Source organism: Myxocyprinus asiaticus, chromosome 23 (assembly GCF_019703515.2).
Source record: "Myxocyprinus asiaticus isolate MX2 ecotype Aquarium Trade chromosome 23, UBuf_Myxa_2, whole genome shotgun sequence".
Taxonomy (NCBI): domain Eukaryota; kingdom Metazoa; phylum Chordata; class Actinopteri; order Cypriniformes; family Catostomidae; genus Myxocyprinus; species Myxocyprinus asiaticus.
The window spans coordinates 13,908,154-13,936,081 of record NC_059366.1 but is presented as its reverse complement, the minus strand read 5'-3'; the positions used below and the strand labels follow the sequence as shown (position 1 = coordinate 13,936,081).

Genomic DNA, 27,928 nt, shown 5'->3' with positions numbered 1-27,928 from the left:
GCTGTTTAACAATCAAAACTAAATCAGTTCTCACCGAATAATGTTGATTGAAAGGATAATAGTAGCAAAGTGTAGCGGAGAACTCCACTAGGCTGCTTCCACTAGCATAGCGTCATGTGAATCCCCATAAATACTGTTTCTTTATACACATAATCCGCATTACAATTGAAACTAAAAGTGCAACACATTATGAAGGATAAAGATAAATATTAAAGAAATAAAGCAAGAAATACTTAAAAATGTTGATTTGCAATTTTATTACACAAAGAATTTCAGATATATACAAAATGAATGCACAATGCAGTAGCTTAATCAGAAGCAATCTTCAAACGTTAAGCAAAATGTACTTAATCCTCACTATGAAAAAGAAGCTCTTGCTGAGCTGGAGTGAGTCCTGCTCTTCCTTGAGCTGATCCTGACTGCAGGTGATGCTCTTTAGGATGCTCTTTAGGACTGAGGCAGAAAGATTTCTCTTGAGTTGCAGCCAAGCAGAAATATGACATTCGCTATAAAAACAAACCCACAGAGCTCAGTCGTGAGAGAGCAACAATGATCCTTTGCCTGAATAATTCTCTGACAATGAACCACGGCATATGGAAACAAGCATACCTGAAGTCAGGGTAATCTCTTAACAGGTTAAGCAGCTCTGACTTAATTCTGTCTGGATCTTGAAGTTTTAGCAGTCCCGCTAATTTTGGAAGAATGTCTTTCAACCAGTCCATGTTGGATCCCTGTAAATAATGAATTCACGTAGCATTAAAGAGAGACTCTAACATTCTAAAAGGAATAATTATCTTGGCCTTTACCATTTGTGTGCATGTATATTCAGGTATTTAAAGGCAAAGTGTGTAATTTCTGCAGTGCACCATAAGGCCAGAAACATACTTTACGCAAGTACAGTATGTGTATGTATATGTGAGTGCTTGGTCAACACTGTACATTGCCAATGTGCAGTCCTGTTGAAAATACATAACGTGTTCTTATGTTAGTGTGGCAGTAACAAACCTCGGTACTCAAAGAGGCAATAGTTTTCCTTCAAAGGTTTGTGCTACCTGGCACGACGCCACAGAAATCCAGGCGATCAACAAAATACCCCTTTGCTCTTGAAAAAAGTGCAACCAAATGAACTGCAAAAATAATGACAATTTACGAACAGGTTTCCCAAACTCTTGTCCCGCCTGCCAATGGTCGAATAAACACATAGCCCTGCCCCCAAACTCACGCCATTGGTTGAGCCAATGTTGAAATGTTGGGCAGGTCAGATAGCTTAAAAAAAACAACAACAAAAAAAACACTACTGAGCCACAGCATTACACTTTTCGGTGAAATCAGTTTAGGAATGGCTTACTTATAGTTGTCTCTGCAAATTAAGCTGGGATAGGGAAAGTATTTTAACATCAAAAAAATTACACACTTCCCTTTTAAGTAAGAGTACACAAGGGTTTTGTAGTACTTACAGCTGCAGTCAGGCGTGTATGTATACTCTCACTATTCTTGCAAAGTGCTGCTGCCTGTTTTTGCTTTTCTTTATCTGCAAGTCTGATCATTTGCTTCATCAGTTTCTATACATATTCAGCAAGAAACTCCTTATGCAGCCCACCAAGCAGCTCCTAGTCATGAATTAAACAAATGAATGAATCAATCTGTGCTTTACTCAATCCTTATGAATCCTTACCAATCTGTCCTTGGATATCTGCTGTACCTGGCAACTCTTTCTGTCCAAGTTGTGGAACTTCTGAATATGCCTGTCGACCTTTGCAAGCAACTCTTCACATATGCCTTCACTGTCCTTGAGCCAATTGTGGGAACCCAACTTTCTGTACAACTCCTACAAGAACATATATTATTATACATAATGTAATTTAACTCTAGTCATAAATTGGACGTGGCCCCTTTAAGGGTTTTACGATACCCGCTTTCCAGCACTCTCTCGTGTTAGAAGCGTAAGAACATACATTGTGCAAGAGAGCTCCCGGTTTTGTTCATCGGTTGGAATTCTTTGGGTAAATATAAAATTTGACACAAAATGCTGATCAATTACATGAAATACTGTATGCGTTCAGAAGAGTCTCATGTTAAAATTGAGTGTTCTCTTTATAACATTAGTTCGAAATCTCACTATGGGGTAATCCCTTGGGCGTAGCCAATCCTGGAAGCACCAATAACACCCAGTCTGTCAGTTGACAGACCAATCACAGCAGTGATGAGGGAGTCCCACCTCCCTATATAAACCACTGTCATAGGTGCCTAATTCATTCTCGTTCTCTTCCCCATGAAGCTATTTGGAAGCTATCCTCAGCAGGACTCGTAAGATGTGATCGCTTAACAGTTCATCAGGTGAGCCATTCAGGTACGTTGCAGAACGGGGCTGTTCTTTTTGCGAGTATATTCTCTGTCAAATTGAATATATTTTCTGCTGTATTGTTTTGTTTTCTCTGGGTGGCATGAACCAGCGCATTGAGGCAAGTTTGCGTTTTTTTCTGCAGAGCTTCTACCTCTACGGCAAGAGGATTAACACAGAATCAAGTGGCACGTTGTGATGAACTGCTTCTGTGTTCTTGAGGTTGGGTTCTGTCATGGTAACTGCAAGCTCGGCAGAGTGAAGGGAAGGATCCCTCCCATCTGTGCGCTTGTGTATCTATGATCTCGCCGAAGGATTCCCACCCGCTATGTATTGACTGTCTGGGGGTCAGGCATGCACAGGCCTCACTCGCTAATCCCGAGTCTTGCCTGCATTCCTAACGTTAGTATGGAGAGTTTTGGAAAGGAGGGTGTGGATCACATAATTGAATAATGAGGATCCCTATTTTTCTCCACTGCCAGCGGAGGAAGACCCCCCACCCCAGCTGCAAGGACAGCACAGCTGGGGAGATCTCATGGACGAAGTCTCCCCCGATCTTCCTCCCCTCTTTGAATCAGCCCCTTTGGCAGGGGACAGGGAAGAGGAGGAGGAGGAATATGACACTGATTTTCATCTTTTGGAGGACAATGGTGAGGAGGATGAAGACGATGCCATTCTTCCCGCTCTTCCCCCTTCCCGGCCGGGTAGCACAATGGACGCGTCCCCCTCTCCTGTCCAAGGAGAGCTGGACCTTATTGAGATGTGTAGGAGGGTGGCAGCCAAGTTCTCCATTGAGTGGCCGTCACAGCAGACTGGCCAGGGTACAGAGAGGGATCTGAATGAAGGCAAACGGCTGCCTTCTCGTGCTGCCCTGGTAAAGAAATGCATTTCAACCATCCCAGAGTGCATCGTGGATATGCGTCAGTTTTGGGACTTGCCTTTTTTATACAGAGTGCCTGTTAAAGGTTACTCTATGCTGGATGTGCTTGAAATGGAGGATCTGAGGATGTCCAGCCCCCCTCCAGTCGAGGCGTCAGTGGAGAATCACCTTCAATCTGATTGGCGGGAGGTTTTTTAGTCGGCTCCCGCTTCATTGCTGGAATGGACGGAGAGATTGTCGGCCTCCTTTTACCAAAAGATATACTGATCTTCAGCCCTAGCTGTAAGGGCTCTTAACGCCACCTCGCTCCTCGCAGCATATCAGACCGAGTTGATGGAAGAGATGGGCCGACAAATTGATGAGGGTATGGCGGATGTGGCATTGTGAGAAGAGCTCTGCATTATTACGGATCTCAATCTATGTACAGTAGGTCAAAAGGGGCTGTCCAAAGCTGCGGCCGCAGAATGGGTCTTGCGTTGTGGGCGAATTGTGCAGTGTGATTTGAGGAAAAAGGATGGGGAGGCATTCGAGACCTGTCTTCCTCAAAAATCCACTGCTCGCCCCCCACTGGTGTCAAGTTCCAGGTTCACAATCCATTTTAGAGGTGGACAATCTGGTTTTAGAACCCATACCAGGCCTCCCCCACCACCCCAGCAGTCAGGGCAGGGAGGGGCACAGCCAAACAGCCCCAGCCAAGAATCAAGGCTTCTTTCATGGTGGTGCGGCCAAACATCGTCCATCTAACCCTCAGGGGAACAAGAAGATACAGACGACTTGACCAGTGTTTTGTTTCCGGACACGGAGTGGGTGAACAGCACTCATGCCATCTCTGTTCCACTCCTCCCTCAAGAAGTGAGTTTGTTTTCCACAAGAGGACCCAGAAGGGGAATCAAACCATAAGTTTTGTGTTGCACGGTTCATACTCAAATGTATGTTTTGTGTTGGCACCAGTTCCCCCAGTGCCTATCAGTTTGCATCTCCCCTCTCCACGGGGTCAGAAAAGAGAGAGGAGGAAGGTTTGCACAAAAACATGTATGTGACAAAAATAAAAATCTCTTTTGTGCATCCAGGCAGTGGGCCAAGGGCACAGCAGTGTGTGAAAATAAATCACAAAATAATACCAAACTCAGAGCTGCAATCACCAGCTCCACCGCTAGTGAGCAAAAGCTTCAGTGGGCCCCTCTGTGTTCACTCAGAAAGTTGGCGCGCATGCACAGTTCATCCCTGGGTTTTATATATACGATAAGACAGGGTTATCGGCTGCAATTCGCTTTAAAACCACCTCTGTTCAACAGTGTGTTAATGCAACAGTGGAGGGGGAGTCAGCTCAGATTTTAGAGGAGGAAATAGCCAATTTTCTGAGCAAAAGAGCAATAAGGATTGTGCCGCTGGAGGACAGCTGTCAGGGCTTTAATCCCCAAGAGAGGAGGAGGTCTCCATCCCATTCTGGATTTGCGAAACCTCAACAAATACCTCAGTGAGGTAAAAGTTCAAAATGATCATGCTCAAAACACTCCCTCAGTTTATTCGTCCCAGAGACTGGTTTACGTCAGTCGATCAGAAGGATGCGTATTTTCATGTGGGCATCTACCCACCACATAGAAAATTCAAAAAAGATTTGCCTATCAAGGAATAGCTTACGAATTTTGGACGGTGACTTTCTGACTTTTATTGGCACTGAGAGTCTTCAGCAAGTGTGTGGAGGCAGCGCTAACACCGCTGAGGTTAACGGGTCTCAGGGTGTCTGCTTATCTATACGATCTACAGCTGTGCGTGCCATTACGGCAGCAAGCAGAGATAGATACAAGAATGCTGGTGTCTCATTTAGCGAATCTGGGTTTAAAAATAAATGAGACAAAGAGCTGTCTGATGCCCTCACAGGAAATAATTTATCTGGGTCTCATATTGAACTCCGATCATTATCGAGAGTTCCGGGATCACGATCGGTATTGAGCATCACTCACAGGTTGGGACGTGGTGTGTGAAGAAAGAATAGTGAATGGAGTTTGGCCCAGGTCACTACAGAATACACACAGAAACTTTCTGGAGTTACTGACAGTGTTTTTAGTGTTGAAGCAATTAGTACAGTTCCTCCAAGGCCACAAAGTCCTAGTCAGATTGGACAGCACAACAACAGTGGCATACATAAACAGACAAGGAGGCAAGCATTCACAGCGGCTACACAGCCTTGTACAAAAGCTGATTCTGTGGAGCGGTGCACGCTTTATCTTATTATGAGCAACGCACGTTCCAGGAGCGATGTATTCAGGGTGGATCTCCTGTCCAGGGGGAATCCTCTTTACAGAGAATGGAGACTTCACCCTCAGGTGGTGAGTCAGCTGTGGGAGAGATATGGATGAGCTGCCGTAGATCTCTTTGCATCACACAAAAACGCTCATTGCCCTCTGTTGTTCTCTCTGGCGAGAGACGGTGTTCCTATGGGTGTGGATACTCTAGCGCATCCTTGGCCAAACGCGCTACTTTATGCATTTCCTCCAATGAGTCTCATCATTCCAACTCTAAAAAGAGTAAGAGAATATGGAATATGATCAGTCATACTGATCGCCGTGAACTGGCCGGGGAAACTGTGGCTGGCGGAGATAATTTGACTTTTATGCACCCAGCCTTGGCAGCTACCACTGCGCAGGGATCTGCTGTCGCAAGCACGGGGGAAATATTTCACCCCACCCCGGACAGAGTAGCTCTTTGGCCCTGGCCCGTGAAAGGCTAAATTGAGTGTCACGGGTTTACCCCCCAGGGTGATTAAAACAATTCAGAGCATGAGAGCTGCTTCAATGTGCTCCGCGTATGATCGGAAATGGGCTGTGTTTGAGCAGTGGTGTGCACACAGACACATTGTTCCATTTTTATGTTCAATGGCAGATGTTTTGTGTTTTCTGCAGGAACTTTTAGATAAAGGCTGGGCCTTTTCTACTGTCAAAGTTTATCTCGTTGCCATATCGGCTTGCCATGTGGGAATAGACTTGAATACAATGGGCCAACACCCGCTTGTTTGTAGGTTTATGATGGGTGTCATTTGAACGGGGTGTCAAAACCACTGGTTCCATCATGGGATTTGTCCGTGGTCCTGAACGCACTCTCAACCTCCCTTTGAGCCAGTTATAGTATAGAATTGAAGCTCCTTTTGCTAAAAGCAGCTTTATTGTTGGCCTTAACAACTGCAAAGCGGGTTAGTGAACTACATGCTTTGTCAGTTCATCACTCTTGTATGAGCTTTGCAGTGGATTTAATCGAGAGTGTCTCTTAAAACAAATCCAGCCTTTGTATCTGAGGTGAGCGACTCCGCGCTCAGCTGTAAGCTGGTGGATTTGCTAACTTTTCACCTGTCCCTTTTTCCTCACCAGAGAAGGAGCGGCTTCACTGTTTGTGTCCAGTTCATACTCTGCGTTTAGACATGGAAAGATCGAAGGCATTGAGGAAGAGTAATCAGTTTTTGTTTCTTGGGCTGATTCCTGTAAGGACAAACCCATATCATGACAGCACCTGCCTCATTGGGTAGTAGAGGCTATTATATGAAACTGTAATAGTCTGGGGCTGTGACCTCCAGAGGGTTTGAGAGCTCATTCTACCAGAGGCATGCTACCTTGTGGGTGCTGTTTAAAGGCATTTCAGTCCAGGACATTTGTGCAGCTGCGAGTTGGGCATCGCCTCACACTTTTGTCCAGTTGTATATATTGGATGTAACAGAGCCGACATTGGCTCATTCAGTCCTTGGTGTGGGTAGTCAATCTGCCGATGTGTAAAAAAAAAAAATCAACAATAACACAGTGAAGCACATGTATGTTATTTTGACCCGTCCCCCTCCCCCCATCCATTCTTTGCAAATTGATTGGGTGGGTATACATTGGACACTACAAGTCGGTTGACGGTCTGCTTCGGACAGCATTTCTGCAATATGGGAGTTGGCTATATCCCATAGTGAGATACCGAACGAATGTTAGAAAGAGAACTTTAGGTTACTCACGTAACCCCAGTTCTCTGAAAACAGGAGTGAGGTATTTCAACACACTTGCCTCCTTGCAGTTGCATGGAGAAGAGATATGCGGAGAATGAAGTACCTATGACAATGGTTTATATAGGGAGGTGGGACTCCCTCATCACTGCTGTGATTGGTCTATCAACTGACAGATGGGGTGTTATTGGTGCTCCCAGGATTCACTCCTGTTATCAGAGAACCGGGGTTACGTGAGTAACCTAAAGTTTGTTATGGATCATTTTTGAAGGATGCATATGGATTGTGGAGTGTGGAGTCTGACCATGTTTTTGCACAGGTGAGAACTGGGTATGTAAATTTAGTATTAATCTTATCTTATTTAATTATTTATAGCCCAGAGTGTTTTCCATTTAAGTGAACATGTGTAATGAGAATTCTTTTTTTTAAACTGTTATACATGTCCTTAAAGCCTGGTTAAAAATGCAAAAAATTATTTGAGTGATTTAAGCATGTGTTAAATGCATAAAGTGATGTGAATGATAAAGGCATGTATTAAGGTGATGTATGCTGAAGCATATGGGTTGGCTAATGACCGGTTTGTATTTTCTTTTGACATTAGCCTCTACCATATTTCTTTCTTTTTTTTGTATTACGTTGAACCATATTTCATTTTTGTATTTCATTTCTGTTTTTTTTTTTTTTTTTTTTTAAAGCAGCTGACAGAATAATACCCCAAAATATATTTTTTGAATCCGTGGTGATCATTTACAACCCACCGGCTACACAAATATAGTGAATACTAAAGGAATGGGTCATAATGTGGACCAGCTTAAGCAGTAGTTTATGTAGTCATCTGATGAGTCAGATAAGCAATCCCAAGAGCGAAATTAACAAAAGGATTTAAACATTTTTTTTTTATCCAAATGGAAGAATGGAGACCTGACAACCAACACACGTGACAGTATTTTGTGAACTTCAGTTCAGCTTTCAACACCATCATCCAAGCTATACTCCAGAATAAATTACACCAACTCTCTGTTCCCTTGTCTATCTGTCAGTGGATTACCAGCTTTCTGACAGACAGGCAGCAGTTGTAAGATAGGGGAAACTCACTTCTAGCACCTGTACAATCATCACTGGTGCCCCCCAGGGATGTGTGCTCTCCCCACTACTCTTCTCCCTCTACACCAATGACTGCATTGCCAAGGACCCCTCTGTCAAGCTCCTGAAGTTTGCAGATGACACCACTGTCATCGGCCTCATCCGAGATGACGATGAGTCTGCATACAGAAGGGAGGTTAAACAGCTGGCTGTCTGGTGCAGTCAAAACAACCTTGAGCTGAACACGCTCAAAACGGTGGAGATGAATGTGGACTTTAGGAGGAGCACCCCAACACTGACCCCCCTCACCATTCTAAACAGCACTGTGGCAGCAGTGGAGTCATTCAGGTTCCTGGGCTCATCCATCTCACAGGACCTGAAGTGGGAGACCCACACTGACTCCATTGTGAAAAAGGCCCAGCAGAGGTTGTATTTCCTTCGCCAGCTTCCGGGAACGCGGAGGAGCATAAACAAGCCAGTTATGCCCTCCGAAAAACTATCAGAACAGCAAAACGCCAGTACAGGAACAAGATTGAAGGACAGTTTAACACCACCAACTCTAGAAGCATGTGGCAGGGAATTAACATCATCACGGACTTTAAAGGGAATAAAAACTCCGCCATGAACACCGCTGCCTCTCTCCCGGATGATCTAAATACTTTTTATGCTCGTTTTGAGGGAAATAACACCACCCTCGCGGAGAGAGCTCTCGCTGCCAAAGCTACAGAGTTTAGTTCACTCTCCGTCTCTGTAGCGGATGTAACCCGATCCTTCCGACGGGTGAATATCCGCAAAGCTGCGGGCCCAGACGGCATTCCGGGCCGTGTCATCAGAGCGTGCGCGAACCAGCTGGCTGGTGTTTTTACAGACATTTTCAACCTTTCCCTCTCTTTGTCTGTAGTCCCCACATGCTTTAAAACATCCACCACTGTGCCTGTTCCAAAGCAATCAAAAATAACTTGCTTAAATGACTGGCGTCCTGTTGCTCTGACCCCCATCATCAGCAAATGCTTTGAGAGACTAATCAGAGATTACATCTGCTCTGTGCTGCCTCTCTCTCTTGACCCGCTGCAGTTTGCTTACCGTAACAACCGCTCCACTGATGATGCCATTGCATCTACACAACACACTGCTCTCTCCCACCTAGAAAAAAAGAACACTTATGTGAGAATGCTGTTTGTAGACTACAGCTCAGCATTCAACACCATAGTGCCCTTCAAGCTAGATGAGAAACTCCGGGCTCTGGGCTTAAACAGCTCGCTGTGCAGCTGGATCCGGGACTTCCTGTCAAGCAGACGCCAGGTGGTTAGAATAGGCAGCAACATCTCCTCATCACTGACCCTCAACACTGGAGCCCCACAGGGCTGTGTTCTCAGCCCACTCTTGTATTCCTTGTACACACATGACTGTGTGGCAACACATAGATCCAATGCCATCATTAAGTTTGCTGATGACACGACGGTGGTAGGTCTGATCACTGACAATGATGAAACAGCCTACAGAGAGGAGGTGCACACTCTGACACACTGGTGTCAGGAGCACAACCTCTCCCTCAACGTCAGTAAGACAAAGGAGCTTGTGGTGGACTTCAGAAGAAAAGACAGAGAACACAGTCCCATCACCATCAATGGAGCACCAGTGGAGAGAGTCAGCAGCTTCAAGTTCCTGGGTGTCCACATCACTGAGGAATTCACATGGTCCATCCACACTGAAGTCGTTGTGAAGAAGGCTCATCAGCGCCTCTTCTTCCTGAGACAGCTGAGGAAGTTTGGAATGAACCGCCACATCCTCACACGGTTCTACACCTGCACTGTAGAGAGCATTCTGACTGGCTGCATCTCTGCCTGGTACGGCAATAGCACCGCCCACAACCGCAAAGCACTGCAAAGGGTGGTGCGAACTGCCAGACACATCATCGGAGGTGAGCTTCCCTCCCTCCAGGAAATATATACAAGGCGGTGTGTGAAAAAAGCTCGGAGGATCATCAGAGACTCCAGCCACCCGAGCCATGGGCTGTTCTCACTGCTACCATCAGGCAGGCGGTATCGCAGCATCAGGACCCGCACCAGCCGACTCCATGATAGCTTCTTCCCCCAAGCAATCAGACTTTTGAACTCTTGATCTCCCACGATCAAAATACATCAGCACTGCACTTTATTACTCTTACTCTTATATCTCACACCGGACTGTCATAAATTATATAATTATTATATATATTCTCTCTTAACAACTGACTATCAACCGACAGCCTGAATGTCAATACAGTACAATACAACCTACTGTACATTCTATATATACTACTATATATACTTTTTTATTTTTTTATTTTTATTGAATAATGTGTATCTATATTGTGCGTATTGTATACTGTACAGTGTATGTTATTATTTGTATATTGTGCTGTGTGTAATTATGTGTATATTAGACTTTAAATTGTGTTGTGTTAATTTGATGTTTACTGTAAATTGATATATGTCTCATCACTGTCACGACTGCTATATTGATCGGAACTGCACCCAAGAATTTCACACACCATTGCACTTGTGTATATGGCTGTGTGACAATAAATGTGATTTGATTTGAGCTGAGGAAAATCAACCTGCCACAGACGCTGCTGATACAGTTCTACTCAGCAGTCATTGAGTCTGTCCTCTGCACTTCAATAACTGTCTGGTTTGGTTCAGCTACGAAATCAGACATCAGAAGACTACAAAGGACAGTTCGGACTGCTGAGAGGATTATTGGTTGCCCCCTGCCCCCCCCCCCCCTTCAAGAACTATACACTTCCAGATTGAGGAAAAAGGCTGGAAAAATCACTCTGAACCCCACTCACCCTGCCCACTACCTTTTTTAACCTTCTGGCCGACGCTTCAGAGCTCTGAGCACCAGAACCGTCAGGCACTGGAACAGTTTTTTCCCTCAGGCTATCCATCTCATTAACAGTTAAACTGCCCCATTGAGCAATAACTATGTGCAATACACAGTTTAGTCTTTCTTATATTTATCCAACACATCCAACCTCTTCTGCCATTTCATTCCTCTGAGAAAAAAAAACTAAACAAAAAAACCTTTACACTGTACATAACAGATTTGTATTTACACTGTACATAACAGATTGTATTAGATTTGCACTACCCATGTGTATGTGTGTACAGGTGCATCTCAATAAATTAGAATGTCGTGGAAAAGTTCATTTATTTCAGTAATTCAACTCAAATTGTGAAACTCGTGTATTAAATAAATTCAGTGCACACAGACTGAAGTAGTTTAAGTCTTTGGTTCTTTTAATTGTGATGATTTTGGCAGTGGTGACATTTAACAAAAACCCACCAATTCACTATCTCAAAAAATTAGAATATGGTGACATGCCAATCAGCTAATCAACTCAAAACACCTGCAAAGGTTTCCTGAGCCTTCAAAATGGTCTCTCAGTTTGGTTCACTAGGCTACACAATCATGGGGAAGACTGCTGATCTGACAGTTGTCCAGAAGACAATCATTGACACCCTTCACAAGGAGGGTAAGCCACAAACATTCATTGCCAAAGAAGCTGGCTGTTCACAGAGTGTTGTATCCAAGCATGTTAACAGAAAGTTGAGTGGAAGGAAAAAGTGTGGAAGAAAAAGATGCACAACCAACCGAGAGAACCGCACCCTTATGAGGATTGTCAAGCAAAATCGATTCAAGAATTTGGGTGAACTTCACAAGGAATGGACTGAGGCTGGGGTCAAGGCATCAAGAGCCACCACACACAGACATGTCAAGGAATTTGGCTACAGTTGTCGTATTCCTCTTGTTAAGCCACTCCTGAACCACAGACAACGTCAGAGGCATCTTACCTGGGCTAAGGAGAAGAACTGGACTGTTGCCCAGTGGTCCAAAGTCCTCTTTTCAGATGAGAGCAAGTTTTGTATTTCATTTGGAAACCAAGGTCCTAGAGTCTGGAGGAAGGGTGGAGAAGCTCATAGCCCAAGTTGCTTGAAGTCCAGTGTTAAGTTTCCACAGTCTGTGATGATTTGGGGGTGCAATGTCATCTGCTGGTGTTGGTCCATTGTGTTTTTTGAAAACCAAAGTCACTGCACCCATTTACCAAGACATTTTGGAGCACTTCATGCTTCCTTCTGCTGACCAGCTTTTTAAAGATGCTGATTTCATTTTCCAGCAGGATTTGGCACCTGCCCACACTGCCAAAAGCACCAAAAGTTGGTTAAATGACCATGGTATTGGTGTGCTTGACTGGCCAGCAAACTCACCAGACCTGAACCCCATAGAGAATCTATGGGGTATTGTCAAGAGGAAAATGAGAAACAAGAGACCAAAAAATGCAGATGAGCTGAAGGCCACTGTCAAAGAAACCTGGGCTTCCATACCACCTCAGCAGTGCCACAAACTGATCACCTCCATGCCACGCCGAATTGAGGCAGTAATTAAAGCAAAAGGAGCCCCTACCAAGTATTGAGTACATATACAGTAAATGAACATACTTTCCAGAAGGCCAACAATTCACTAAAAATGTTTTTTTTTTATTGGTCTTATGATGTATTCTAATTTTTTGAGATAGTGAATTGGTGGGTTTTTGTTAAATGTGAGCCAAAATCATCACAATTAAAAGAACCAAAGACTTAAACTACTTCAGTCTGTGTGCATTGAATTTATTTAATACATAAGTTTCACAATTTGAGTTGAATTACTGAAATTAACTTTTCCATGACATTCTAATTTATTGAGATGCACCTGTATGTGTGTGTGCGTGTACGTATGTGTATAATTATTTTTTATTTATTATTATTATCTATGTCTTGCTGCTGTTTTTGTATTGTTGTACACTGGAAGCTTCTGTCACCAAGACAAATTCCTTGTATGTGTAAGCATACTTGGCAATAAAGCTCATTCTGATTCTGATTCACTGCCAAGATGAACAGTCTCATTTAAGGCCTTTCTAAATTAAAATAATTAAAAGCCATTGTGTTGGCTGTGGTCTGGTTCATTCAAAGTCACAATTAGCACTGATGTTACAGCCACTTAACTTTTTTTGAAAAACGCTGTCCATTACCGCATACTTTGGACAACAGTGATGTTAGGAAACTGAAAATAGAGGTTTTCAAATGGAGTAGTGTTTATGTGGCCTAAATTGTGAACAAAATTATCTTAAAAGTCAAAATAAGCACGAGTGCAGATGTTACATTAAGAGCTATCTCTACATGATCTAACACTTAAAAGTACTTTCTTTGGTGTAACCCAATTTATTTAGGCTCATTCAGTATTATAATTCAGCATTATTATTAAATAATTAAATAACATTATTATTCAATTATTATTAAATAATTTCCATGATTTGAATAAAACCACTTAATTTAAATTACCACATAAAATACATATTTTGGTTAAACAACAAAACATTTTTACAGTGCATCCGTATGATATACTTACATCGTAAGATCATTTACACTATACAGTATGTACACTTTATAATGAGAAACGTGTGGTACTAGGAATTTAAACATAATTAATGGTAAAATATAAACAAATATATAATGTCATGTAAAAGGAACTTGAAAATTGATCATTCCCCAATGTATAATTTCTTATAGCTCACCAGCATGGTACTAGCGACACCATGATCATGGGTTTGATTCCCAGGGAACACACAAAATGATAAAATGTATATCATGAATGCACATTAAGTCACTTTGGATAAAGAGTCTACCATAAATATAAATGCAATTTATAGCATCCTAAACTGGAGCATCAACATACAGAACCCTCTTGAACTTCATATGTTAATAGCTTGACACGATTGGTATCATACAATAATGTTTTTGGAATGAGGCTGACTTTGTTTTTGTCATGACATTACACTGAAAGAACTTTACCTTAAGATCTTTATGTACATTAGCAGTGAAGTAACGGTGGCTGTCCTCTCTCATGGTAGTCAAAAAAGACAGACAATTTGTTTTGACATCTTCAGGGAACAGATCTGCATTCTTTATAATGTACTCCCTGTGAAAACAAAACACTCTTAGCAAATCTCAGAGAGATTTTATATAATGTTACAGTTGCTCAGTATGACTCATCTGAACTGTGTGATGCATGAGAGGTTGGCCATCAAAACAGCCTCAGAGTTTGTTTGCTTGCTCTTGATGACTTTGTCATTAAAAGCTTTGTATCTGTGGGAAAGAAAAGTTAAGCTCTGCATCATTATAATCATTTACGTAACATAGATATCATACAGGTATAAATTACAATGCCATGGACGATCATCATATAGAATATTGTTGGTAAAGTTTTTTCAGTGAACACCCCTTTTAACTTAATCATGTTAAAGGAAGGGGGCCTGGGTAGCTCAGTGGTAAAATATGCTGGCTACCACCCCTCACTAGTTTGCTAGTTCAAATCCCAGGGTGTGCTGAGTGACTCCAGCCAGGTCTCCTAAGCAACCAAATTGGCCCAGTCCCTAGGGAGGGTAGAGTCACATGGGGTAACCTCCTCGTGGTCACGATAATGTGGGTTGTTCTCAGTGGTGCACATGGTGAGTTGAGCGTGGATGCCGTGGTGGGTGGCATGAAGCCTCCACACGCATGTCTCCATGTCTCAACAAGCCATGTGATAAGAAGCGGGTTGACAATCTCAGACATGGAGGCAACTGGGATTTGTCTTCCGCCACCTGGACTGAGACAAATCACTACGTGACCACAAGGACTTGAAAGCACACTGGGAATCAGCCATTCCAAATTAGTTCACCCAAAATTAAAAGTTCTCTCATCATTTACTCACCCTCATGCCATCCCAGATGTGTATGACTTTCTTTCTTGTGAAAAACACAAATGAAGAGTTTTAGAAGAATATTTCAGCTCTGTACCTCCATACAACGCAAGTGAATTGTGGCCAGAATTTTGAAGCGCCAAAAAGAACATAAAGGCAGCATAAAAGTAATCCATACAGCTCCAGTGGTTTAATCCATGTCTTCAGAAGCGATATGTGGGTGAGAAACAAATCAATATTTAATTACTTTTTCACTACAAATGTCCATTTTCACTTCCACATTCTTCTTCTTTTGTTTATGGCAATTCACATTCTTCATGTATATCACCACCTACTGGGCAGGACGGAGAATTCATAGTTAAAAAGGACTTAAATATTGATCTGTTTCTCACCCACACCAATCATATTGATCAGTGATTGAAGTGGAAGAAAGTCATTGTTAGTACTAAACTTGATTTTTTCGGGGAAATATAAGATACTCTGAGGCGCAGTCTCCGTTTTTGTTTACACCGTATGCATATTTAAAAATAAGTAAATAAACTTGGGGTTTTATTAACTGAACTGGGGCCAAACTTTTAGTTCCATATTTAACTTACCTAACACTTTTATTGTAACTAATATTTTAACATGAAAAACAAAACTGTTAATAATATGTTTATTTACATTAAAATAGTATTTAATTACATTAAAAGAGGTTTTTAATTAAAATGTTCAAGTTCTGGCCGTATATTCCTGTAATTTATCTGATCTGGCTGAAGAACAAATATGACCTCACACCCTCAACTAACAAATAGGTTTTGATTAACTTTACTTTGAAATTTAAAACATACAATGTAGTGTTATTGCTTATGAAAACAGAGGAAGAGAATTTAGATATGCTAAAGTCTGATCTTTCACAATATCAACCCACATAAGAGAACAATGGCAACCTAATGTAGAACTGTCTTTTTACACAAAATAAATGTAGCCTAAAACTGAAAAAACAACATTATGTCTGTTTTTCCTTTTTCTTATCATCCTCACATTCAATGAAGGCAAAATTAGCCTTTCCTTGTCCCGCACACATGAATTTGCACACAGGAGCCAGATAATTGTGCAGATAATAATCATTAGAAAAGGTGAACAAACTGATTTACATTTATGCATTTGGCAGACACTTTTATCCAAAGCAACTTACAGTGTACTTATTAGAGGGACAATACCCCCATAGCAACCTGGAGTTAAGTGCCTTGCTCAAGGACACAATGGTTATGGCTGTGGGGATCAAACCAACGACCTTCTGATTACCAGTTATATGCTTTAGCCCACTACACCACCACCACTGATTTGATGATATTCAGGATTGTGAACTCTGACACACATCTGTATATAGAACCAAACACTGTCAGGGTTTATGCATGTATGCCGGTTCAGCTTCACATAATCTTTTTACGGGCACTACAGAAAAGAATGGAGAATAAAAAGCTAATTTTCCTGTGTATTTTTTTGAAGGTTCTGTTTTTGTCATCGATTTGCCTTTTGTGTAAAAAGGTTGTGCATATACACCGATCATGATTGTTGGTGCCAGATGGGCTGGTTTGAGTATTTCTGTAACTGCTGATTTCCTGGGATTTTCACATACAACAGTCTCTAGAATTTACTCTGAATGGTGCCAAAAACAAAAAGCATCCAGTGGCAGTTCTGTGGATGGAAATGTCTTGTTGATGAGAGAGGTCAACAGAGAATGGCCAGACTGGTTCGAACTGACAAAGTCTACGGTAACTCAGATAACCGCTCTGTACAATTGTGGTGAGAAGAATATAATCTCAGAATGCTATTCTGAGATGCAGGTTGCCGCTGTTTTGGCGGCACGAGGGGAACCTACACAATATTAGGCAGGTGGTTTTAATGTTGTGGCTGATATAAATAACAATGCTACCATGCATTGTTGTCCATTACCTCAAACACTACCATGAGAGATGTAAGCTGACATCACTACTGTAACAGCTTAGTCTGTAGCACTCAGCATAGAATAAGACATGATAAAATGTGCTTACCCAAAAGTTGCTGGAGAAGAGAGTAAATGAACTATGCCCAGACAAGCTTAAACACGCGTGCTCCGCTGGAACTGGACCATGGATCTCAAGCACCTGTTGAGTGTTGTTAAACTCACCACTAAATTTTGCGCAGAGAGCGCTCGGATGTTTACCACAATTTTATCCGAATCATTTGGAAGGTCAGATAAAAGTGATTGGCGGACCTCATAGAATCACTGACTTTTTAAATAAAAATATTATGTCGTACCGGGAGACTCAGAGAAGTGGTGGTACGAAAAAATACTAAATTAGAGAAGTGCAGGTAGGCCTACTGCGTACCGGTGTGTACCCACCCACTTCAAGCACTTATACTGATTCTGAAGACATGGATTAAAACACTGGAGTTGTATGGATTATTTTTATGCTGCCTTTTGTGCTTTTTGGAGCTTCAAAGTTCTGGTCACCATTCAATTGCATTGAATAGACCAACAGAGCTTTCTCCTAAAAATCTTAATTTTTGTTCAGCAGAAGAAAGAAAGTCATACACATCTGGTATGATGTGAGGGAGAGAAATGAGAGAATTTTCATTTTTTAATGGACTATTCCTTTAAGCACAGTCATAGGATGCCAAATAAATGTTGTTTTGTCTGGAAGAATCTGACTGGCCTGCCTGAAGCCCATGTAGTGTTGGGTAATCACATACTTTTGTAATGTAGCATAACTTATAGTTACTTACTCTCTCATAAAATTGCTCATCTCACAAGTGACCCTCTGTGCTTTTGTGCCATCGCCCAGCACCTCTCGAGCAGACATTACACTGCAATGAATGCACTAGGAAAAATGGGGCAGAAAAATAAATATTATCCTCCAGAATTCCATTATTTGGTGTAAGAAAAGTATTGCTAGTTATGTTGTTCATTCCCCCAGACTTAAGTACCTCAATGACATCAATAGCGAGAGCACAGGAGTACAACTAGTCCCTTGTTTCTGGAACTGCTCCCTCCTTCCAGCTTGCTTCTGCTCTGATCAGAGCTCTGTGAAACCATGTGCTCACCTCATTCTAGCCAACAATAATGTGAGAAAATAGGACAAATGACATATTTAAAACTCTGGCTTCATATTTGTGAATAACCACATTAGTTAATGCATTAAGAACTAACATTGAACAACTGCATTTTTTTTTTTATCAATTAACACTGACCAAGATTACTAAATGCTGTTAAAAAGTATTGTTCATTGTTAGTTCATGATAACTAATACATTTTAAAATGTTAACAAATGGACCTTTATTGTAAAGTGTTACCTCTAAGTGTGCACAATAAAAAGCACATTTAAAGTAATATTGAAAACATGGAAATGCTTAAAAATTTATTGAAGGCATTAAAAAGCATCAAACCCCCTTGCTGGTCAAAAACTGTTGTTCGAGTGGTCTAATCATCTCTTCCGGAAACAATAGCTCAAGTTTTGTGTGATCAATAACCTCTTTTATCTTTCTGTCGTTTAGAATACTGCAAGCAAACAAACAAAGATAAAATAAAACTCTATCTAGAAATTGCACTTCAACCCATAGAAAAGAAAGCTAAAATACAGTATCATCAATGAGACCAACGAGATAAATATTTCAAGTGATCCTCCTAGATGGCAATGGAGAGCAAATTCTCTGGACTGTGAAATCCAAATTAATTTTATATACTCTGTACTTATTTTATAATTCACTTACTTGGGGTAATAATAGTTCACCCAGAGCAGTAAATGGAAGCAATTATCATCACACAGTCCATACTGAGCAATGTCTCTAAGCTTGGCACTGAAGGTCTGATGATACAGCATGGCATAAAACTGGCACACATTCTCTTGTTCTAGGTAGCAGCTGATCGCCCATGTCACGACTTTCAACAGGTCTTCCTTGACTTGTTTTCCTTTACTAATGATAGATTTCTGCACTGAAAAATGTACATTAACACTTGAGTCCAACTGTGTCTCTTCCACCCGACTCTGAACCAGCCGCTCCAGCACTGCATCATGGTTCTGTTTACAATGACTTGGCCTCCATGGTGGGCGTTCATTTTCGTCATACCCTTCTCAGCATCTGTCCTGTTCCTCCTCTTGTAGAATGGCTTGGACTGCCTCTCTCAGTTCCTCCTGTTCCTGTGTACACTTGAGGCTGAGGGAATTCTCCAGCGTTCGCACCACAGACTCCAACCTGAATTCGAATAAGGCTCCACAAGAGGCGGATCATGCACCGTGTTTCAACTCATTCATAAGCATTCTGCAACGTGTCTCGCTTCCTCTCAGCATTATTGACATATATTGACATATATTGTACAGCAGGAGGCAATCATACTCCTAAGGAGCGAATGACCACAACTGTACCCTTCAGTAATGATTGCAAGTCCATTTCTCCTGCATATCTGCATGCCGTACAGAGCCAAAGCTCTTATTTCTCAGATCATTTTATGCTGATTTTCACATTGTTTATTAAGATGTACTGTATTTCCCAGCACATATCTCCTGCATTTCTGTATGCAGTGCAGAGCAGCAACTCAGTGCATTCCTAGATAATTCACACCTATTGCTATGTGATGCATTTCCTATGCAAGAAGTATATTGTACTACAGGTGACAGTTATATTCCTAAAGAGCGAATGGCCTTAAGTAAATCCTTCAATGATGATGGCTAGTCCATGCATATCTGTATGCAGTACAGAGCCAAAGCTGTTATTTCTCAGATCATTTTATGCTATTTTTTCACATAGTTTATGAAGATGTACTGTATTCCCTAGCACATTCTTTCTAAAGTTTCACCTAAATATGATTATTTTGTCTTTTCTACAGCAACGCCTGAAATTGTGCCTTCTGCAGGGTCTCACCAATATTACTTCCAGCAGGTCTCTGTGTGAGCCCATCTAAATTCCTGTCACTGGATTGTATGCAGGTTTACCTCTCACTTTCTCTATCTAGGTGTCTTTCCAAGACTTCACCATTACCTACCGAGGAGCCAAAGATGGTAACCATTTTAGTTAAGAAAGCACAACTGCGGTGCTTCTGCCTTCGGCTCAAAACATCCCTAAGCAGCACAAATGTGCTGTCCGCGTGCCACAACTGCGGCGTCTTTTGGGTTATGCAACAAACCCCCACGACACCGCAAAACAGCGCAAACATGCTGTACAGGTGCCGCAACTTCCGTGTCCTTCAGGCCATGCAACAAAATTCCACCACACCGTAAAGCAGCGCAAATGTGTTTTTTCCAGGTGCCGCAACTGCGGAACCTTTCAGGGCCTGCCACTAAATCTCCCACAACACCGCAATCATGTTTCCTGTTTCCTCTTATGTTTCCTCTTATTAAGACTCGAGGGGCACAGCTCAAATGTATACCCATCAAACCGCTATTCAGCAAGGTTCTTTACTCCGCACCACCCACCATTCGAATGCAGTGTGGGCTCTCCCGTTCGAATGCAGCGTGAACCTCAGCGCATTGGTCGCAGGCTCTCCCATTCGACAATGCAGGATTTTCCGTTCGAATCACAGGGTGGGCTCTGCAATTCGAATGCAGTGTGAGATTTCACGTCATTCATTCCGTGGGCTCTCCCGTCCGAAAAGTAGTATGAGCACTCCTGTTCGAGTGCAGTGGTGGTGTAGTAATCTAAAGAGCCTTTTAGCTTTTCCTGTTAACCGTGGCATTGGCATTTCCTTTGCTCATGGTCTAAATGAGCCCGCCAAAATGTGATAAACTATGTGTGCCCTATTTGATACTGCAGCCACATTACCCCACCAGATAATGTGCTGCAGTGCCCGCCCACGCTCGATACTGCCACAGCATTGCCCGCATACTCTCAATTATGCCACAGCATCACCCCTTTCACATTTTGATACTGCTGCAGCAGTGTCCAGCTATGACAAACGTAATAAAGTTGTATTCTTAACTAATTTTTGCTTTCCTCAAAGCTGCATATGAACGTAATTGACACGTTTTCCATAACTAACCTTTTGCTTCCCTTACAGATGTATATAAAGGTAATGCATTTACGTATTCCTAACTAACCATTTGCTCCACTACACGTAAGTACAAACTAACCTTTGCTTCCATTACAGGTGTTAATAAATCTAATGAAGTCTTTTGTGCCCTACTCGATACAACAGCAACAGTGCCCACCCATACCAAATGTGTGTACACAGTTGTTAATATTTTCTTCACAGGCGCTTTCAATGTCTAAGTTCGTACTTTCATAGAAGTGCATCTACAGCAATGGAAACACAGCAGCGCTCCCACAGGAGCTCCTTCACTATGCCCCTAAATACTCAATCCACTGCTGCCACAGTGCTTTAAACTCCGCTCCCACAGAAGGCCCACTTTACTCTACTGCCGCAGCAGCTTTTTTACCATGCTTCCGCCGAAGCCTTTTTTTCTTCGCTTCTCAGCAGCTGCAGCTAGCATTATAGGAGATAGCGGTCACCACCTCCTCTTCTCAAAGCACCATATTTCCCTATCTATGGGTAGTCTATTGAGTGAGGCTACCCCCGCAAACAAGCCCCGTTCCTCTCCTTCTCATTTTCCCCGTTCGATTGCTTGCTGGCCTTACCCATTCGAATGCTGTGAGCGCTCTCTCTCTATGGAGCAGTTTCCCGTTCAAATCGCAGTGTGAGCCCTCCCTTTCGAACACAATGCGAGTCAACTAGTGCTCACTTTCCCCATTCGATTGCCTGATGGGCTTACCCGTTTGAACGCCGTGAGCGCTTTCTCTCTATGGAGCAGTCTCCCGTTCGAATCGCAGTGTGAGCCCTCCCTTTCGAACACAGCATGAGCCTTCTCCCCATTCGATTGCTTGCTGGGCTTACCCGTTCGAATGCCATGAGCGCTCTCTCTCTATGGAGCAGTCTCCCGTTCGAATCGCAGTGTGAGCCCACCCTTTCGAACGCATCGCAAACCAACTCTCATTCTCATTCTCCCCGTTCGACTGCTTGCTGGGCTTACCCGTTCGAATGCCATGAGCGCTCTCTCTCTATAGAGTAGTCTCCCGTTCGAATCGAAGTGTGAGCCCTCCCTTTTGAACGCAGCATGACCAACTAGTGCTCACTTTCCCTGTTCGACTGCTTGCTGGGCTTACCCATTCAAATGCCGTGAGCACACTCTCTCTCTCTATAGAGCAGTCTCCCATTCGAATCTCAGTGTGAGCCCTCCCTTTCGAACGCAGCATGACCAACTAGTGCTCACTTTCCCTGTTTGACTGCTTGTTGGGCTTACCCGTTCAAACGGCGTGAGCTAAACCTCTCTCTTAGAACAGTTTCCCGTTTGAATCGCAGTGTGAGCCCTCCCTTTCGAAAACAGCATGAGCCATCTCTCATTTTCACCATCCCTGTTCGCATACCGTGAGCCCACCCACTTCTACGATGAGTGATAGTCTCTCATTCGAATCGCAGCGTAGACCTCTCGACCAGCAATCGTACAAGAACGCACCTTCAAACAAATGCTTAAAGCACTCCCTCTGTAATCAGGACTCGAGTCGAGTCTCGAGCTCCGAGCCCTCCAGTATACGGACAGCAAGCTAAATATGTTTACTGCTTCAACATAAGATTACATTAACATATGAACTACTGAATAACACGTATTACGCTTTTTCACTAAACTGGAAAACACCCTGGGCTATAAATCATTAAATAAGATATGATCAATACAAAATTTTCATACCCAGTCCTACATGTGTAAAATGTGGTAAAACTCCACACATGCAATCCATATGCATCCTTCAGAAATAACCCATAACAAACACTCATTTATAACATACGACTCTTCTGAACACATATTTAATGCAATTATGAGCATTTTGTGTAAAAAATGTTTTTTTAATAAATGATTTTATTGCTGATTTGAAATATGTTCTTTTTTTTTTTTGTAATTAAAAGTTTTATTGATTCATATGCACATGACAGTGAAAAACTCAACACATATATAAAGAATCAACATTTTACATTTAAACCCTACTAATACAATCCCATCCTGACCCCTAACAAACACCCCTGTGGTCCCACATAACACACACACACACACAATCCCCCCAAAATAAATAAATAGAATAATAATAAGCATACATGATTAAACTAAACTACACTCTCCACATCCGCTCCCCGAGAGTCCCCCAAAAAAACTAAATATTTGCCCCATTTTTGAACAAATAAGTCCCTAAACCCCAGCCTTCTACTAACCGCTTCCTCAAATGCAGCTACCCTCCACATTTCCACACACCACTCCGAAAATGAGGGTGCTCCACTTGACTTCCAACCCCTTAAAATTACTTGCCTGCTGATCATGAGACTGGTCAGAACTCAATTTTTAATGGGATTATCCCCTAAATTCATGACCACCCCATCACCCAAAATACAGAGTCTGGGACAAAGCAAAACCTGAATGTTCAAAACATCACACAAATAACTCTGAACCCTCAACCAAAACTCCTGGATTTTAACACACCCCCAAAAGACATGGGTAGTGTCTCCAACTTCTGATTGGCATCGCCAGCAGGTGGGTGTGTCTTTAAGACCAAGCCTATATAATCTAGAGGGGGTCCAATAAAATCTATGTAAAACCTTAAATTCCATAAGGTGAACCCTTGCATCTCTAGATACAGACTTGACATTTTTCAGAATCTTAGTCCAGACCTCCAATACCAAACTCAAATCTTTTTCCCATACTCTCTTGAGAGAAGTCAAGGCTCCATCCCCCAGACTCTGAATTAGCAGGGAGTAATACACTGATGCCTCATGACCTTTCCAAAAACAGCAATCACCTCTCCCAAAGCACCTGCTGCTTTAGGGGGGTGTTTGCTACTCCCCAAAACAGTACAGAGTATGTGATGCAGCTGTAAATACTTATAGAACTGAGATCTGGGAATCCCAAAATGATGAAACAAATTCTCAAAAGATTTCAACACTCCACTCTCATACAGGTCGCCGAGTGTAGTAACCCCCCTCACAATCCACTCTGACCAGCAGAAAGGGGACTTGTTGATACATAATTTGGGGTTCAGCCATATGCTTGAGGCAACATTTAAATAAATGTCCGAATTAAATACTCTGGCCACTCTTGATTTTTCTACAATTCCCTTAACAGAAATAACTTAAAACCAACAAAGTATCCAAAGAGAATCACCCGTTTCCCATATTGTGTGTGTGTGTGTTTGAGGGGTGAGCAGAGCTTCAGCGTGTCTTCATTGGGAGACAGGCTTTGAGTTTTCATCACATCTGTAATGTTTGTACTGTGTGACTATACAGAAAATATAGTGATTTCTGGATTACTACATCAACATTTTCCTGGGATGATGGATATAAATAATTTGAGAGTGGGTAATTGAAATATATTATAAACGTAACCATTATGAAATCTAATTTAAATGAGGAAAGTGTTTCGTGCCTGTTACTGCATAGTTGACTTGCATCAAGATGTCGTTTTTAAGTAAATGAGTACAGTATTTTATGTTGATTCATAAAAGCCTTTATTGTAAAAGATGGTGTTGATAAATACTAGGTTTAAAGTGCATTTACTTTCATTATCTTCAGGAGAATGGCTATGGTCAGAAGGCCTTTCAGGAGCAAGAAACAGCACATCTACAGTCCTCCTGGCTGTGAGGAGCCAAGAAGGCTAGATTTTCTGCCAGCAGAAAACAATGTCCGACTGAGTTGGCCTATTGACAACCAAATAAAACGAAATATTTTGGATAAAATGTTTTGGATGCTCATTAAAAAATAAATTAAAAAAATTACCCAAAGAGACCAATTAGAATAAAGAGTTCAGATTACTGCTTCATAAAAAGGGAAGGTCTTTTTCCTTGTCCCGAGACTCGTTCTGCAGTAGTGCACATTAATGGTGTTCATCAGAGGTTTCCTCTTCGTGCAGCTGCTGTTGGGCTTTCCATGCATCATTCCTCATGTAGTAGAAGATTTTTGTGTATGTAAAGAGTTTTTCATGAAGAACCACTCTCCTGTAATTCCTGGTGTTTTAAACAATTTAAACTCAGTGGATTCAAATCCCTACAAAATAATCAGGGTGAGAACAGGTATGCGACACTCTCCGATACAAAGAACAAAATTCTTGTGTTCTGTTCTCAGCCTACAAATACACTGGAAAAGGCCATTTCACGAGACCAAACCAAGAATGGATGATTGAATCAGAGGTATTGCTTATCTAACATTCTTTTCTAACATTTTTATGTTTTTCAAAGAAATGTGTTTGATTATCTACAAAATGTATTGGTAAAAAGCTTTAAATCTTAACTACTTAGTTTCTCTATTTCCTCTACTTTTGTATTAAGTTTTGTTTTTTAGCTGTCTATTAACCATATTTGTTTATTTTTCCTTTGCAGCTTGAACCACAGAACAATGAAATGATTGAGCCATTTGTCAAACAGGCTAATAACTACTCCACAGACAGAGACAAACACAAAGTTAACCGTGGTCACTTATTTCCCAGCTGTCACGCAGCTGACATTACTGCGCAATCTACATTCGCTTTCACGAAATTGTGCCACAGAAAGTAAGCTTTAACATAAGCTGGGCTCACATGGAGACAAATGTTACACAGATCATGGAAAAAAACTGCACTGATAATAATTATATAGTCTTAGCCTATGTCCTGACAGGAGCTATACCTGGCAACCAAATGTTAAACAAAAGAGTAAACATTCCCTCAATGATGTGGACGGCTTTTTGCTGCTATGACAGTAAGAATAATTCATAGGTCTCCAAAGCTCACAGGGCCAGAAACTATTGAACCAACCAGCCGGCAGAATTTACAGGATCACTTGAATGAAATAGAGGTGAATGGAGTGCAGCTCTTCATGGAGGAGTGTATGAATGATTTATCTGTGAGTGGTAATCTGTCTCCATGATGTCTCCATCAGAAAAAGTCTGTGAAAAGGAAGAAAAAATTTAACATCTACAATGTCCAGACAATCAGCCTCCATCTGACAAAGTCTCTAAAGAAAAAATTAAACATCGAAAATGTCCAGACATTCTGGCTTCATCAGACAAAGTCTGTAAAGAGAAAGAAAACATCTTTGGACATCGACAATGTCAAGACGATCTGGCTCTATCTGACAAAAGCTGTGAAAGTGTCATAGATCACCTTGTGACTAATGCACTGTTTCCAACACACTGCACAGGAGCACACATTAAAACAAATTCTAAATCCATTAGTCAAAGATTGGAAAGAGAAAGAAAATACTGGACATAAAAATGACCAAGAAACATCTGACACCCCCAACCAATGGAAGAAAACATTGGGCAAAAGTGTGGCAAATTATCTACCTTATTTGTCAGCAAAACTAGGGTGCCGCCATTATCAACCTTGAATGTGGACCACTTCTGGTATAAGCCACTTAGAGCTATTTTAGCTATGCAAAATACTGCATTAGGCTGCTTTATATTACAGGCTCACAATAAATGGCGACATATTATCATTAATTACGATTTTCATAAACATTGGTTTTGAGCGCATATAGTTTTACCGTTTATTACATTTTGCCATTGTTTAATCACACACTGTTGCACCGGCAAAATGAATGAAATCAGGCGCTGACATGGACAGTCCTGGGTGCCGGCTGAAACGCCTCCACAAACTTTACACAACCAGCAGAGAGAAGAAAGATGCTGGAAAAATGCTGCTCCAACTTTCTTTGCACCAAAACTGCATCTTGTTTCATCTTGGCAAAATAATAAACGCATTTTACTCTCCGTTTTTGTCAGAGAGCATTCTCTCTTTCTTAGCGGTGCATAGTAAACAGACACGAAGATCTTGCATTCAGCATCTCAGCTAGAAATTTTTTGTTCTAAAGATGTTCTGAGAACATTACCATGCAATGTTCTAGTAATGTTTTCAGCGGCAAGTTTTCTTTTTGTTCCTAGAATGTTCTCCTAAAAGTTAGGATAACATTGTCTAAAAACATTCTAAAAATGTTTAGTGGTAACCTTCTATAAATGTTTAGTGATAATATTTTTAGAACATTATGCCCTAACATTCGTAAAAAGTATTCAGCGGGAAGTTTTCTTTTTGTTCCTAGAATGTTCTCCTAAAAGGTAGGATAACGTTCTCTAAAAACATTCTAAAAATGTTTAGTGGTAACCTTTTTTAAAATGTTTAGTGATAACATTGTTAGAACATTATGCACTAACATTCTTTAAAATAATTCTGTAAGAAGTTATATTTTGTTCCCAAAATGTTCTCCGAAAAGGTAGGATAACGTTCACTAAAAACATTGTGAAAATATTTAGTGATAACACTGTTAGAACATTATGCCCTAACATTCTTATGAAGTCAGGCTTTTTTAATGTTCCCAGACAGTTATTACTTGAGTAGGATAACATGCTTTAGAAACATACAAATGTTTTGTGGTAACAAACTGTTTTTAACTCTATTAGAACACACAGCTTCACATTCTTTCCTCCACTGTTGAAGCTCTTTAAATATTCAATGCAAAACAAAGGAATTGGCGAAATTACATAAAAGAAAATATGAAAAAATGAGATTAAGAACATTTCAAAGAACATTTTAAAACATTTGTGTTCATTTTGTTGATTTATTCAGAGCTCACAGACTTCGACAACAGTGAGGGGCCGCTCCTCTCAGGTGCTGCTATGTCTTCATGGCGAAGAATCAATGGACTTTCATTGCCCTCAGTCACAGATGCTCCTCCATTATCCACCTGCATTATGACAAAAATATGAATTAAAATCAGAATAATTTCTGATTCCTCAGGTCTTTTTTTTAAGCTGCAACCAGCAGGTAGTACAAGTCACAGCTGGTCAGTTCTTCTGTCTATCAGCCTCAAATCTGAAGGGTGCAATAACGATTTGTGCCACATACTACACATAAATAGGGGCTGCTGT

General features: G+C 41.5%; 1 pseudogene; it reads right to left on the bottom strand.

The window, feature by feature from the left end:
• Nucleotides 1–299: 299 nt before the first annotated feature.
• Nucleotides 300–27,750, bottom strand: LOC127414319 (tumor necrosis factor alpha-induced protein 2-like; annotated as a pseudogene).
• Nucleotides 27,751–27,928: the final 178 nt, after the last annotated feature.